Genomic DNA, 15473 nt, shown 5'->3' on the forward strand with positions numbered 1-15473 from the left:
TGGATACCGACGATCGAATCTCGGGCAAGTAACATACCGATGACAAAGGGAACAACGTATGTTGTTATGCGGTCTGACCAATAAAGATCTTCGTAGAATATGTAGGAGCCAATTTGGGCATCCAGGTCCCGCTATTGGTTATTGACCAGAGACGTGTCTCGGTCATGTCTACATTGTTCTCGAACCCGTAGGGTCCGCACGCTTAAGGTTACGATGACAGTTATATTATGAGTTTATGCATTTTGATGTACCGAAGGTTGTTCGGAGTCCCGGATGTGATCACGGACATGACGAGGAGTCTCGAAATGGTCGAGACATAAAGATTGATATATTGGAAGTCTATGTTTGGACATCAGAAGTGTTCCGGGTGAAATCGGGATTTTACCGGGTTACCGGGAGGTTACCGGAACCCCCCGGGAACCATATGGGCCTTCATGGGCCTTAGTGGAAAGGAGAAAGGGGCAGCCCAAGGGGGCTGCGCGCCTCCCCCCTTCCCCTAGTCCTATTAGGACTAGGAGAGGTGGCCGGCCACCCCTCTCCCTCTTTCCCCCTTGGGAATCCTAGTTGGAATAGGATTGGGGGGGGGGAGTCCTACTCCCGGTAGGAGTAGGACTCCTCCTGCGCCTCTCCCTCTTGGCCGGCGCCCCCTCCCCCCTTGGCTCCTTTATATACGGAGGCAGGGGCACCTCTAAACACACAAGTTGACACAAGTTGATCCACGTGATCGATTCCTTAGCCGTGTGCGGTGCCCCCTGCCACCATATTCCTCGATAATACTGTAGTGGAGTTTAGGCGAAGCCCTGCTGCTGTAGTTCATCAAGATCGTCACCACGCCGTCGTGCTGACGAAACTCTTCCCCGACACTTTGCTGGATCGGAGTCCGGGGATCGTCATCGAGCTGAACGTGTGCTCGAACTCGGAGGTGCCGTAGTTTCGGTGCTTGATCGGTTGGATCGTGAAGACGTACGACTACTTCCTCTACGTCGTGTCATCGCTTCCGCAGTCGGTCTGCGTTGGGTACATAGACAACACTCTCCTCTCGTTGCTATGCATCACATGATCCTGTGTGCGCATAGGAAAATTTTTGAAATTACTACGAAACCAACAATGAGATCATCATGGAACATGTGGGAGCCAACATGGGTACCCAGATCCCGCTGTTGGTTATTGACAGGAGAACGTCTCGGTCATGTCTACATGTCTCCCGAACCCGTAGGGTCTACACACTTAAGGTTCGATGACGCTAGGGTTATAAAGGAAGTTTGTATGTGGTTACCGAATGTTGTTCGGAGTCCCGGATGAGATCCTGGACGTAACGAGGAGTTCCGGAATGGTCCGGAGGTAAAGATTTATATATGGAAAGTTGTTGTTCGGGTTCCGGAAAAAGTTCGGGTTTTTTCGGTATTGTACCGGGAAGCTTCCAGAAGGTTCCGGAGGATTCCGGAGGGGTCCGGGGGTCCGGAAATTGTTCCACCACGTCCAATACAGTAGCATGGGCTGTAGGGGGGCGCCCTAGCCTTAATGGGCCAGGGGCACCAGCCCCCCCAAGGCCCATGCGCATGGGAAGGGGAAAACCCTAAGGGGGAGGGCCTCCACTTGACTTGGGAGGCACTCCTCCCCCCTTGGCCGCCGCCCCCTCCTTAGATTGGATCTGAGGGGGCCGTCCCCCCTCTCCCTTGCCCCTATATATATGTGGGGGTGGGAGGGCAGCCGCACCACAAGTTCTGGCGCAGCCCTCCCCCTCTCCCAAGTACTCCTCCTCTCCCGCGGTGCTTGGCGAAGCCCTGCAGGATTGCCACGCTCCTCCACCACCACCACACCGTTGTGCTGCTGCTAGACAGAGTCTTCCTCAACCTCTCCCTCTCTCCTTGCTGGATCAAGGCATGGGAGACGTCACCGGGCTGTACGTGTGTTGAATGCGGAGGTGCCGTCCGTTCGGCACTAGGATCTCCGGTGATTTGGATCACGACGAGTACGACTCCTTCAACCCCGTTCTCTTGAGCGCTTCCGCTTAGCGATCTACAAGGGTATGTAGATGCACTCTACTTCCCCTCATTGCTGGTTTCTCCATAGATAGATCTTGGTGACACGTAGGAAAATTTTGAATTTCTGCTACGTTCCCCAACAAACGTAGCATGCAATTTTGAAAAAATTCCTACGCTCACGCAAGATCTATCTAGAAGATGCATAGCAACGAGAGGGGGAGAGTGTGTCCACATACCCTCATAGACTGAAAGCAGAAGTGTTAACTTAACGTGGTTGATGTAGTCAAACATCTTCTTGAATCAACCGATCAAGTACCGAACTTATGGCACCTCCGAGTTCTGCACACGTTCATCTCGATGACGTCCCTCGAACTCTTGATCCAGTAGAGGTACAAAGGAGTCGATGAGTTCCGTCAGCATGACAGGGTGGTGTTGGTGTTGGTGATGTGATCCATGCAGGGCTTTGCCTAAGAACTACCATAATATGACCGGAGTAGTAAACGGTGGAGGGGGGCACCACACATGGCTAAGAAACAGCTGTTGTGCGTTGGGGTGCCCCCCTGCCCTCATATATAAAGGAGGAGAGGGGAGGAGGCTGATACGTCTCTGTTGTATCTATAATTTTTGATTGTTCCATGCCAATGTTATTCAACTTTCATATACTTTTGGCAACTTTTTATACTATTTTTGGGACCAACATATTGATCTAGTGCCCAGTGCCAGTTCCTGTTTGTTGTATGTTTTATGTTTCGCAGAGACCCAATATCAAATGGAGTCCAAACGGGATAAAAATGGACGGAGAATATTTTTGGAATATTTGTGATTTTTGGGAAGAAGAATCAACGCGAGACGGTGCCCGAGGGAGCCACGAGGCAGGGGGCGCACACCAGGGGGGCAGCCGTGCCCTGACCCTCATGGGCACCCCGTAAGGCAGTTGACGCTCTTATTTTGCCGCAAGAAAGCTAATTTTCAGAGAAAATCTGGGCAAAAGTTTTAACCCAATCGGAGTTACGGATCTCCGGATATAAAAGAAAGGGTGAAAGTGCAGAATCCGAGAACGCAGAAACAGAGAGAGACAGAGAGACATGTCCAATCTCAGAGGGGCTATCGCCCCTCCCACGCCATGGAGACCATGGACCAGAGGGGAAACCCTTCTCCCATCTAGGTAGAAGGTCAAGGAAGAAGAAGAAGAAGGGGTGCTATCTCCCCCTTGCTTCCGGTGGCGCCGAGTGCCACCGGGGGGCCATCATCATCACTGCAATCTACACAAACAACTTCACCGCCTTCATCACCAACTCTTCCCCCCTCTATGAAGCGGTGTAACCTCTCTTTTACCTGTTGTAATCTCTACTAAACATGGTGCTCAACGCTATATATTATTTCCCAATGATGTATGACTATCCTATGATGTTTGAGTAGATCCGTTTTGTCCTATGGGTTAATTCATGATCGTGATTGGTTTGAGTTGCGTGTTTTATTATTGGTGTTGTCCTATGGTGCTCTCTGTGTCGCGCAAGCGTGAGGGATCCCCGCTTTTGGGTTTGCAATATGTTCATGATTTGCTTATGGTGGGTGGCGTGAGTGACAGAAGCACAGACCCGAGTAAGTAGGTTGTTTGCAATATGTTTATTAGGACTTGATACTTTAATGCTATGGTTGGGTTTTATCTTAATGATCTTTAGTAGTTGCGGGTGCTTGCTAGAGTTCCAATCATAAGTGCATATGATCCAAGAAGTGAAAGTATGTTAGCTTATGCCTCTCCCTCAAATAAAATTGCAATAGTGATTACCGGTCTAGTTATCGATTGCCTAGGGACAAATAACTTTCTCGTGACAAAAAGCTCTCTACTAAAACTAATTTAGTTGCTTCTTTATCTAAACAGCCCCTAGTTTATATTTACGTGCTCTTTATTATCTTGCAAACCTATCCAACAACACCTACAAAGTACTTCTAGTTTTATACTTGTTTTAGGTAAAGCGAACGTTAAGCGTGCGTAGAGTTGTATCGGTGGTCGATAGAACTTGAGGGAATATTTGTTCTACCTTTAGCACCTCGTTGGGTTCGACACTCTTACTTATCGAAAGAGGCTACAATTGATCCCCTATACTTGTGGGTTATCAAGACCTTTTTCTGGCACCGTTGCCGGGGAGTCATAGCATGGGGTGAATATGCTCGTGTCTGCTGGTTTGCTTTATCACTAAGTAATTTTTATTTGCTGTTCTTAGTTTTTTTCCATCTTTAGTTATGGGTAGGAAACGCAAAATACCAAAAAAATTAGTTGTTCCTACTGAACCAATGGTTGAAGAACCACTCAAAATCTATCACACTCCTGAAGCTTTTTACTTGGATCATCTTCGATCCCTTTGTGCTCGTGCTGAAACCCCCACTAGCTTAGTTGAGGGCAAATCTTTAGATGAGCATGCTTGTTATGTGCGACACCGTATATCTGAAAAAGGGAAACTTTTACTGGATCAAATTCATCGTTTGCAATGCTATGCTTGGAATTTATGTGAAATATATGATTTTACTTGTTGTTCTGAAAACCCTAAGAAACACCTTCCCTACAAATGTGAGTTTAGTGATAATGGAATCGTATCTTCGTATGCTAAGGGTGTTTATAATTACTATGATGTTCAACAAATTGAAGAATTTGTTGCTTTTAAGGGTGCTTATGAAATTGCTTCTTTGATTGAAAAGTATGATGCTACTCTCTACAAATCTGAAAAATTTGCTATATTTAAATATTGTTATGATAATTATGCTTCCAATGCCTATGTTAAACCATATATTGAGGACTCCTCCGCTGTCCAAGAAGAGACTAATATTTTGCAGGAGTCTACGGAAGAAGGGATTGATGAAACTATGAGCTCATTGGATGAAAAAGATGATGAGGAGAGCGAAGAACAAAAGGAGGAAGAGCGGATTAGCTACCCGTGCCCACCTTCTAATGAGAGTGACTCTTCAACTCATACATTGTTTAATTCCCCTTTGTGCTTACCGAAGGATGATTGCGATGATGATTGTTATGATCCCGTTGATTCTCTTGAAATATCCCTTTTTGATGATGCTTGCTATGCTTGTGGCCAAGATGCCAATATGAATTATGATTATGGAGATGAACTTGCAATAGTTCCTTATGTTAAACATGAAATTGTTGCTATTGCACCCACGCATGATAGTCCTATTATCTTTTTGAATTCTCCCAACTACACTATATCAGAGAAGTTTGTGCTCATTAAGGATTATATTGATGGGTTGTGTTTTACCGTTGAACATGATGACTTTGATAGATATAATATGCATGTGATTGCTGCTCCAACTTGCAATTATTATGAGAGTGGAACTACATCTCCGCCTCTTTATGTTTCCAACACGATAGAATTGCAAGAAACTACTTATACTATGCATTGGCCTTTACTATGTGTGCATGAATTGTTCTTTTATGACATGCCGATGCATAGGAAGAGAATTAGACTTTGTTGTTGCATGATATATGTTACTTTGTGCTTATTACTAAATTACAAATCATTGTTAATTAAAATTGGCTTTGATATACCTTGGGATCCGGGTGGATTCATTACTTGAGCACTATATGCCTAGCTTAATGGCTTTAAAGAAAACGCTGCCAGGGAGACAACCCGGAAGTTTGAGAGTCATTTATTTCTGTTGAGTGCTTTTGTATAGTCTAAAAACAAAAAAATAAAGAGGGGAACCCAAAACTTTTCAAAAAGGAAAGTGAAAGTGAGAGAGACAAGCATTGTTGAAGTGGGAGAGCTCCTTGAACTTTGTTCATGCTCACGGAAACTTTGTGAATCTTAATTACAGAAACTTTTCATCAAAAATAATTATACCCTTATACAATTCCATTGTATTATAAAAATAATGTGCCAAGGTTTGCCTTTAGGATGTTTACAATGCTTGTTGATTTGTGCGGTCCAGGACAGAAACTTTGGCTATAGTGTGCGATTTTACATTTTTTTTCTGGAACATCAAACGGTTCTGATTCTTTTTCCAATGTCTTTATATACAAATTGTTTATTTTTCCTAATTTTGGTAGAATTTTTGGGGTAACAGAAGTATGGTGAATGTTCAGATCTCTACAGACTGTTTTGCTTTTGACAGATTCTGTTTTTGATGCATAGTTTGCTTGTTTTGATGAAACTATCAATTTCTATCAGTGGATTAAGCCATGGAAAAGCTATATTACATTACCTATAATGAAAAAATAAAATATGAATTGGTTTACAACAGTACTTAGAGTAGTGATTTGCTTTATTATACTAACGGATCTTACCGAGTTTTCTGTTGAAGTTTTGTGTGGATGAAGTGTTTGATCGAGGAGGTCTCGATATGAGGAAAAGGAAGATAGGCAAGAGCTCAAGCTTGGGGATGCCCAAGGCACCCCAAGTAAATATTCAAGGAGACTCAAGCGTCTAAGCTTGGGGATATCCCGGAAGGCATCCCCTCTTTCTTCTCAAGTATCGGTATGTTTTCGGATTCATTTCGTTCATGCGATATGTGCAAGTCTTGGAGCGTCTCTTGCATTTAGTTTTCACTTTTCTTTTATGCACCATGCTGGTACGAGATAGTCCTTGGTTGATTTATAGAATGCTCATTGCACCTCACTTAAATATTTTGAGTATGGCTTTATAGAATGCTTCATGTGCTTCACTTATATCATTTGAAGCTTGGATTGCCTGTTTCTCTTCACATAGAAAACCGCCATTTGTAGAATGCTCTTTTGCTTCACTTATATTTGTTAGAGCATGGGCATATATTTTGTAGAAATAATTAAACTCTCTTGCTTCACTTATATCTATTTAGAGAGATGACAGGAATTGGTCATTCACATGGTTAGTCATAAAATCCTACATAAACTTGTAGATCGCTGAATATGATATGTTTGATTCCTTGCAATAGTTTTGCAATATAAAGGTGGTGATATTAGAGTCATGCTACTGAGTGACTATGGATTAGTAGAAATACTTGTGTTGAGGTTTGTGATTCCCGAAGCATGCACGTATGGTGAACCGTTATGTGATGAAGTCGGAGCATGATTTATTTTTTATTGTCATCCTTTGTGTGGAGGTCGGGATCGCGCGATGGTTAACTCCTACCAACCCTTCCCCTAGGAGCATGCGTGTAGTACTTTATTTCGATGGCTAATAAATTTTCGCAATAAGTATGTGAGTTCTTTATGACTAATGTTGAGTCCATGGATTATACTCACTTTCACCCTTCCATCATTCCTAGCCTCTTCGGTACCATGCATTGCCCTTTCTCACCTCGAGAGTTGGTGCAAACTTCGCTGGTGCATCCAAACCTCGTGATACGATACGCTCTATCACAAATAAGCCTCCTTATATCTTCCTCAAAACAGCCACCATACCTACCTATCATGGCATTTCCATAGACATTCCGAGATATATTGCCATGCAACTTCCATCATCATCATATACATGACTTGAGCATTCATTGTCATATTGCTTTGCATGATCGTAAGATAGCTAGCATGATGTTTTCATGGCTTCTCCATTTTTTGATGTCATTGCTACGCTAGATCATTGCACATCCCGGTACACCGCCGGGGGCATTCATATAGAGTCATATGTTTGTTCTAGATATCGAGTTGTAATATTGAGTTGTAAGTAAATAAAAGTGTGATGATCATCATTATTAGAGCATTGCCTCAGTGAGGAAAGGATGATGGAGACTATGATTCCCTCACAAGTCGGATGAGACTCTGGACTTTATAAAAAATAGAGAGGCCAAAGAAGCCTAAATAAAAAAAAGGGAGGCCAAAGAAGCCTATCAAAAAAAGAGAAAATAAAAAATGAGAGAAAAGGAGAGAAGGGGCAATGTTACTATCCTTTTACCACACTTGTGCTTCAGAGTAGCACCATGTTCTTCATATAGAGAGTCTCTTGAGTTACCACTTTCATATACTAGTGGGAATTTTCATTATAGAACTTGGCTTGTATATTCCGATGATGGGCTTCCTCAAACGCCCGAGGTCTTCATGAGCAAGCAAGTTGGATGCATGATACGTCTCCAACGTATCTACTTTTCCAAACACTTTTGCCCTTGTTTTGGACTCTAACTTGCATGATTTGAATGAAACTAACCCGGACTGACGCTGTTTTCAACAGAACTGCCATGATGTTGTTTTATGTGTAGAAAAGAAAAGTTCTCGGAATGTCCTGGAAATCCACGGAGGCACTTTTTGGAGTTAATAAGAATTTTTGGTGAAAGAATCAATGCCAGGGGGGGCAGGGCCTGTCCACGAGATAGGGGGGCGCCCCCCCTGTAGGGCGCGGCCTCCTATCTCGTGGGCCCCCTGGACCTCCACCGACGTCAACTCCAACTCCATATATTTACGTTCGGGGAGAAAAAAATCAGAGAGAAAGTTTCATTGCGTTTTACGACACGGAGCCGCCGCCAAGTCCTAATCTCTCTCGGGAGGGCTGATCTGGAGTCCGTTCGGGGCTCCGGAGAGGGGGATTCGTCGCCGTCGTCATCATCAACCATCCTCCATCACCAATTTCATGATGCTCACTGCCGTGCATGAGTAATTCCATCGTAGGCTTGCTAGACGGTGATGGGTTGGATGAGATTTACCATGTAAGTTTTGTTAGGGTTTGATCCCTAGTATCCACTATGTTCTGAGATTGATGTTGCTATGACTTTGCTATGCTTAATGCTTGTCACTAGGGCCCGAGTGCCATGATTTCAGATCTGAACCTATTATGTTTTCATGAATATATGTGTGTTCTTGATCCTATCTTGCAAGTCTATAGTCACCTATTATGTGTTATGATCCGACAACCCCAAAGTGACAATAATCGGGATACTTCTCGGTGATGACCGTAGTTTGAGGAGTTCATGTATTCACTATGTGTTAATGCTTTGTTCCGATTCTCTATTAAAAGGAGGCCTTAATATCCCTTAGTTTCCGTAAGGACCCCGCTGAACACGGGAGGGTATGACAAAAGATGTCTGATACGTCTCCAATGTATCTATAATTTTTTATTGTTCCATGCTATTATATTACCCCTTTTGGATGTTTATGGGCTTTATTTTACACATTTATATCATTTTTGGGACTAACCTACTAACCGGAGGCCCAGCCCACATTGCTGTTTTTTTTTGCCTATTTCAGTATTTCGAAGAAAAGGAATATCAAACGGAGTCCAAACGGAATGAAACCTCGGGAGCATTATTTTTGGAACAAATCTGATCCGGAGAGCTTGGAGTGCAAGTCAAGAAGCCTCTGAGGGCCCCACGAGATAGGAGCCCTCAGGAGGCCACCGACGTACTTCTTCCTCCTATATATGCCTACGTACCCCGAAAACATCCAGGAGCACCACGAAACACAATTTCCACCGCCGTAACCTTCTGTATCCGCGAGATCCCATCTTGGAGCCCTTGTCGGCACTCTGCCGGAGAGGGAAGCAACCACGGAGGGCCTCTACATCAACATCCTTTCCCCTCCGATGAGTTGTGAGTAGTTTACCACAGACCTACGGGTCCATAGTTATTAGCTAGATGGCTTCTTCTCTCTTTTTCGAACTCAATACAATGTTCTCCCCCTCTCTTGTGGAGATCTATTCGATGTAATCTCTTTTTGCGGTGTGTTTGTCGAGATCCGATGAATTGTGGGTTTATGATCAAGTTTATCTATGAATAATACTTGAATCTTCTCTGAATTCTTTTATGTATGATTGAGTTATCTTTGCAAGTCTCTTCGAATTATCAGTTTGGTTTGGCCTACTCGATTGATCTTTCTTGCCATCGGAGAAGTGCTTAGCTTTGGGTTCAATCTTGCGGTGTTCTCACCCAGTGACAGAAAGGGTTGCAAGACACGTATTTTATTGTTGCCATCGAGGATAACAAGATGGGGTTTATATCATATTGCATGTGTTTATCCCTCTACATCATGTCAAATTGCTTAATGTGTTACTCTGTTCTTATGAACTTAATACTCTAGATGCAGGCAGGAGTCGGTCGATGTGTGGAGTAATAGTAGTAGATGCAGGCAGGAGTCAGTCTACTTGTTATGGACATGATGCCTATATACATGATCATGCCTAGATAATCTCATAACTATGCGTTTTTCTATCAATTGCTCGACAGTAATTTGTTCACCCACCGTAATACTTATGCTATTTTGAGAGAATCCTCTAGTGAAACCTATGGCCCCCGGGTCTATCTCTTATCATATTTGCTTTCCATCTACCTTTATTTGCATCTTTACTTTTTGCATCTATATTATAAAATACCAAAAATATACTTATCTTATCATATTATCTTTTTACATCTCACTTTAGCGTTGGTTGTGAGTTCTCAGTTTGTTTGTGTAGGTGCGTGGGACTTTTGAGGAGCCTCCTACTGGATTGATACCTTGGTTCTCAAAACTGAGGGAAATACTTACGCTACACTTTGCTGCATCACCCTCTCTTCTTCGAGGAAAACCAACGCAAGCTCAAAACGTAGCAAGAAGGATTTCTGGCGCCGTTGCCGGGGAGGTCTTCGCTCAAGTCAAGACATACCAAGTACCCATCACAAACCCATCTCCCTCGCACTTATATTATTTACAATTTGCCTCTCGTTTTCCTCTCCCCCACTTCACCTTTGCCTTTTTATTCGCCCTCTCTTTCCCAATCTCCTCCTCTCTTTTCGCTTGCCGTTTTTCTGTTTGCTCGTGTGTTAGTTCATTTACCTCGTTGCCATGGCTAGTCCTCCTATTCTTATTCTCACTCCCGAACAAGAAATTCACAATTTTAAGCAAAGGGAAAGAGAAAGTTTAAAATATGCTTGGCATAGAATTTGCAATGCCCAATATAAAGCTACTAGGAAGCTTGCTACTTCGGTTCTTCTCCGCAGTTTTTATGTAGGCATTACCCCTTGGAATAGATGTGTTCTTGATATTGCTACCGGAGGTGATTTTATGAGTAGCCATACGTTTGATGCTTATAATGCTATGTTAGATTTGTTTGGCCCACCACCTCTTTTGGTTAATGGAACAGTTTTTAACTCTAGAACATGTGATGCAACGGCTTGATATTATTGAAAATAAAATTGCCACTATTGAGTTGATTGAAAATTTGGATAAAAAGATTCATAATCACATTACTCAACTTGGGTCTAAGGTTGGAGTTACTTTGAAAAATCTTAAGGAAAAGGAACCTATAGTCAATGAAGGAATAGATCTAGATTCTGCTAGAATTGATAAACTTGAGGATATCATTACAAACTTAGGTTCCGCGTTTTCCCCTATGAAAAACTATCCAAAACCCCCTACTAAAACTGCCAAATTTATTTATGTTCCTAAAAATAAAGGTAAATCTTCTAGCAAGGGAGACGCGGATCTCAAATCCATAAGTGTTCTTCCAAATTGCCTCTCTATCATTAAGGAACCTTTTGCTACCAATGAATTCCTTGAATTTTTGCGTAAAGGTTTAGCCATTGCTAAAAAGGGAGAAATCCCTAGAGATCACAAGCGCTCTATTGATGAATCTAGTGCCAAAGATGGCACTCGTTAGATCTATCTTTGTTTTTATGCCTAGCTAGGGGCGTTAAACAATAGTGCTAGTTGGGAGGCAACCCAATTTTCTTTATGTTTTTAGTTTTTGCTCCTGTTTAGTAATAAATCTTGCATATACCCTCCGCTTAGATGTGTTTTTATCTTTTAATTAGTGTTTGTGCCAAGTAGAACCTATAGGATAACCTACGATGACAGTTGATTTGATTCTGCTGAAAAACAGAAACTTTGCACGCACGAATATAATTTTGTTAAATCACAGGAACGTGCTTTTGTGTTGATTCTTTCTGCTACTGTTCAATAGACAAATTTTCCAGGACTTTCTATTTTGGTAGAATTTTTAGAGTTCCAGAAGTTTGCTTTAGTTACAGATTAGTACAGACTGTTCTGTTTTTGACAGATTCTGCCTTTCGTGTGTTGTTTGCTTATTTTGATGCACCTATGGCTAGTATTAAGTAGTATGAATCATAGAGAACTTGGAATACAGTAGGTTTAACACCAATTTAAATAAATAATGAGTTCTGAAAAAGTGTTCAGTTTGACCGTTTGACCGTCAGTTTGAAAACTTCATAACTAATTTATACTAAATCATAAAAATGCAAATAAGATACCAAAATATTCAGAAAAACATCACCTATATGTGTCATTTGCATTCATGAAAAAAGTGTTGGAAAGTGCACATTCGAGTTTTAGCTCTTTTGATACAACCATGAATAGTAAACTCTGAAAAAGTGTTGTCAGGACGCACTCTGCAACGAGCGTGTTCCAGGCGACCTGGTGTGGCACGGGCAGATTGTAGAACATCCTGTGTGCGTCGCCATGCCGGCGGCACTTGCTGTACATGTTGGCTAGCTCCGTCGCCGCGAGCACCTCAGTACAAATTTAGGAGTGAGGCGACCTCTGATGGGGACATGAAGGAAGACATGACGGCGAGTGCGTGGAACGCTCCCGGCAGTTCGGAGCGTGTGGTTCTGGACCTCATGCGCGTGTGGTGGACGAAGGCGGTCCGGCGGCGCGATGAAGCCGAGTTCAACGTCTTACCACTGAAAAAGTGTGGCAAGGCTTCATCGTGTCAGCCAAGATGGCCATTTTGCTACATAGGAGTATCTACTAGTTCCATTGCACATACCACACATTCCTCCTGGTTTGCTACATTTCTCCCTCATGAGGAAACTTTCATGTTTTCTGCACGAGAGCAAACAACGGTGTGCCGTTGATGCAGCACTGCTTCGAGCAAGTTTTTCTGGTTTGGTCCAAAGTGCTTCATTCCTGATGTCTCCTATTCTTAAGCGCCTCTCCTTTTCTATTTATTTTATTTCCTGCATTTTTGCTTTTAAAGAGTGTAGGAGAAAATTAGCTATGTGGTGAAACTCAATGAGTCACGAAGCATGAAAAGAACTGCTCACACCGATGGTTGCTTATATATATACATGTACGGAGTAGTATATAAGTTGTAAGTCATGTGAGGTGCGGTTGGTGAAATTATTTATCACCACTTGATTTTAGGAGATGCTTTTTACATAATGTAACCAAGGATTTTTATTTTGCGAGGGTGTAACCAAGGAATTTATATATGGAGAAGAAGGATGTCTTCTCTTATAAGCTTAGTCCAGACTTATGCTTGTCGTTTCAGATTTGGAGAACTAACTCACCTAGTTCTCTCTTGGTTATTTAATGTACGACATGAAAGTTTCAGATTTGGCAAGCGCCCCTGCCACTGCGAGAGCTTGCATTGCAACTGGGCATGAAAGTGTCTTGCGGGCAGACCTTGATAAGGGAGGTGAAGGTGCAGATGAATGCATGCGGGTGAGCATGCGAGTGCGCGGCCAAACTCAAGTGGCCGGGCGCAACATGCCCGTTGGTGAGAGGAGACAACAACAAGGCCGAGCAAATCATCCCACCCATCCACACAGTTTACATAATGAAAATATCTACATATTCCCCTCAAAAAAGAAAAATATCTACATATTTAAACTATGGTGTACAATAAGCAAAGGAATCGCACTAGTAACGCGTAAACATGTCTGGACTCGACACAAAATATTTTTTATAAGAACCACCATGCGTCATTACAATCTAGAAGATATTTTCCAACAATCTCACACTTCGGCCTCGAGACTTCACAAGAACTCTACTATTCCGAAAACTTGTACCAATTGTCAAACTGAGAGTGGAGTTTCAGCTCCCGGGTGCCTAGGCACCCTCTATGAATAGAAAAAAAAAATTGAAACTTCGCAACATCAAAGATGATCAAACTTTGTAGGTGATTGCAAGTTTTCATGCCAAAAAACCTTTCGAAGAGCTCTACAAACGAAAAAGATTTCAGTGCTTGAAGTTTTGAGTACTTTTACCATTGAAATCTGAAACTCGTTTGTGCATCTTTCTCTACATGATATTTTGGCATGAAAACTTGCAAGAACTTATAAAGTTTGACCATCTTTTATGCTACAAAGTTTCAGATTTTTTTTATTTTTTTCATTTGTTTTATTTTACTGTTCATAGAGGATGCCTAGGCACCCGGGAGCTATACACCTTTCCGTTGTGAAATTTCTGTAGGGCAACCTTGAAAGATGTAATGACAGTTTCTGCTTACCAAAAACCCCCACAATGCTCGTCCGCAGTTGGGGTATGTAGCAGATGTTCGTGAGCGCTCAGTGCTCGCCGTTCCTGCAGGAGAACATCACTACACCGCGTCCATAGATCTGCACGATGGGGCCATCACCAAAGCGCAACGTGCCTCGCACAGCTTCGTCGAGCTCCGTGAGCATGTCATGCCGCCCCGTCATGTGGTTGCTAGCGCCAGTGTCCAGGTACGAGCGCTGGTCGTCCGTGGCCACCGACACAACCCGCGCCTCGTTGAGGAAGATCTCCAGGCCTGGCGCGTGCGTAGACATCCATGTCCGTGCTGCTCACCACCGCACAGCTGGCAAGGAGTAACCCCGGCTGCTCGCGTCGACTTGAGCGACATTTTCCCGCTGATCTTGCTGCTCGCGCTGGTCCTTTGCATTCTTACGGCACTCTTACAGTCATTACAGAGTCTTATCTGAATTGTTGTACCAGGATTAGTGCGAATGAGCCCATATGCAACTGCAAGATTCCCATTGTGGGTATTGAGCAACTACCCGTTCCAGGACAGCGTCCTTGCCCAGCTTCCAGTCAAACGCCGCCTGCGCTTGCAGTACACGTCAAAGATCGTTGTGGAGGCATTCATGAGTTCATCGACAGCGCCGCGGAGCACTTGGACATCAACGCAGACAGGCAGCATGGACACGAGCATAACGGAGTCAAGCTGCACCCCGCAACGAGCACGTTCCAGGCAAGACGGCCTCGCGTGGGCATATTATCAAACACCCTGTGTGTGTCGCCAGGCAACAAAGTCTCGCACGGGCATACTGGAGAAGGAATAATAAGTTACATGTATCGCTGCATTTCTTTCTCATAAAAAAACCTCGACGTTTCTTTTCCGAGAGCAAAGACTGGTGTGGTGTTGAACTATCACTTAATTGAGCAAGTTTTTCTGTTTTGATCCGAACTGTTCCATTCCTGGTGTCTCCTATTCTCAAGCCTCTCCTTTCCTACCATTTTTTCTTGCATTTTGGCTACTAAAGGGTGTAGGAGAAACTTTGTTATGTGGTGTAACTCAATGGCTCGTGAAGCATGAAGAGAACAATTTACCCTGATGGTTGCGCATATATATCATGTATACAAGTTGTGAGTCATATAAGGTGAAGTTGGTGCAACTATTTATCATTGATTTTATGAGATGCTTTGTACGGAAGTAACCAATGTGGTGTAACTCAATGGCTTGTGAACAGAACCATTTACCTTTTATCTTGATGGTTGTGTGTATATATATCATGTATACAAGTTGTGAGTCGTATAAGGTGAAGTTGGTGAACTATTTATCAACCGTTGATTTTATAAGATGCTTTCTACAGAACGAAACC

The sequence above is a fragment of the Triticum dicoccoides genome, chromosome 7B (genome assembly GCF_002162155.2).
Source record: "Triticum dicoccoides isolate Atlit2015 ecotype Zavitan chromosome 7B, WEW_v2.0, whole genome shotgun sequence".
Taxonomy (NCBI): Eukaryota; Viridiplantae; Streptophyta; class Magnoliopsida; order Poales; family Poaceae; genus Triticum; species Triticum dicoccoides.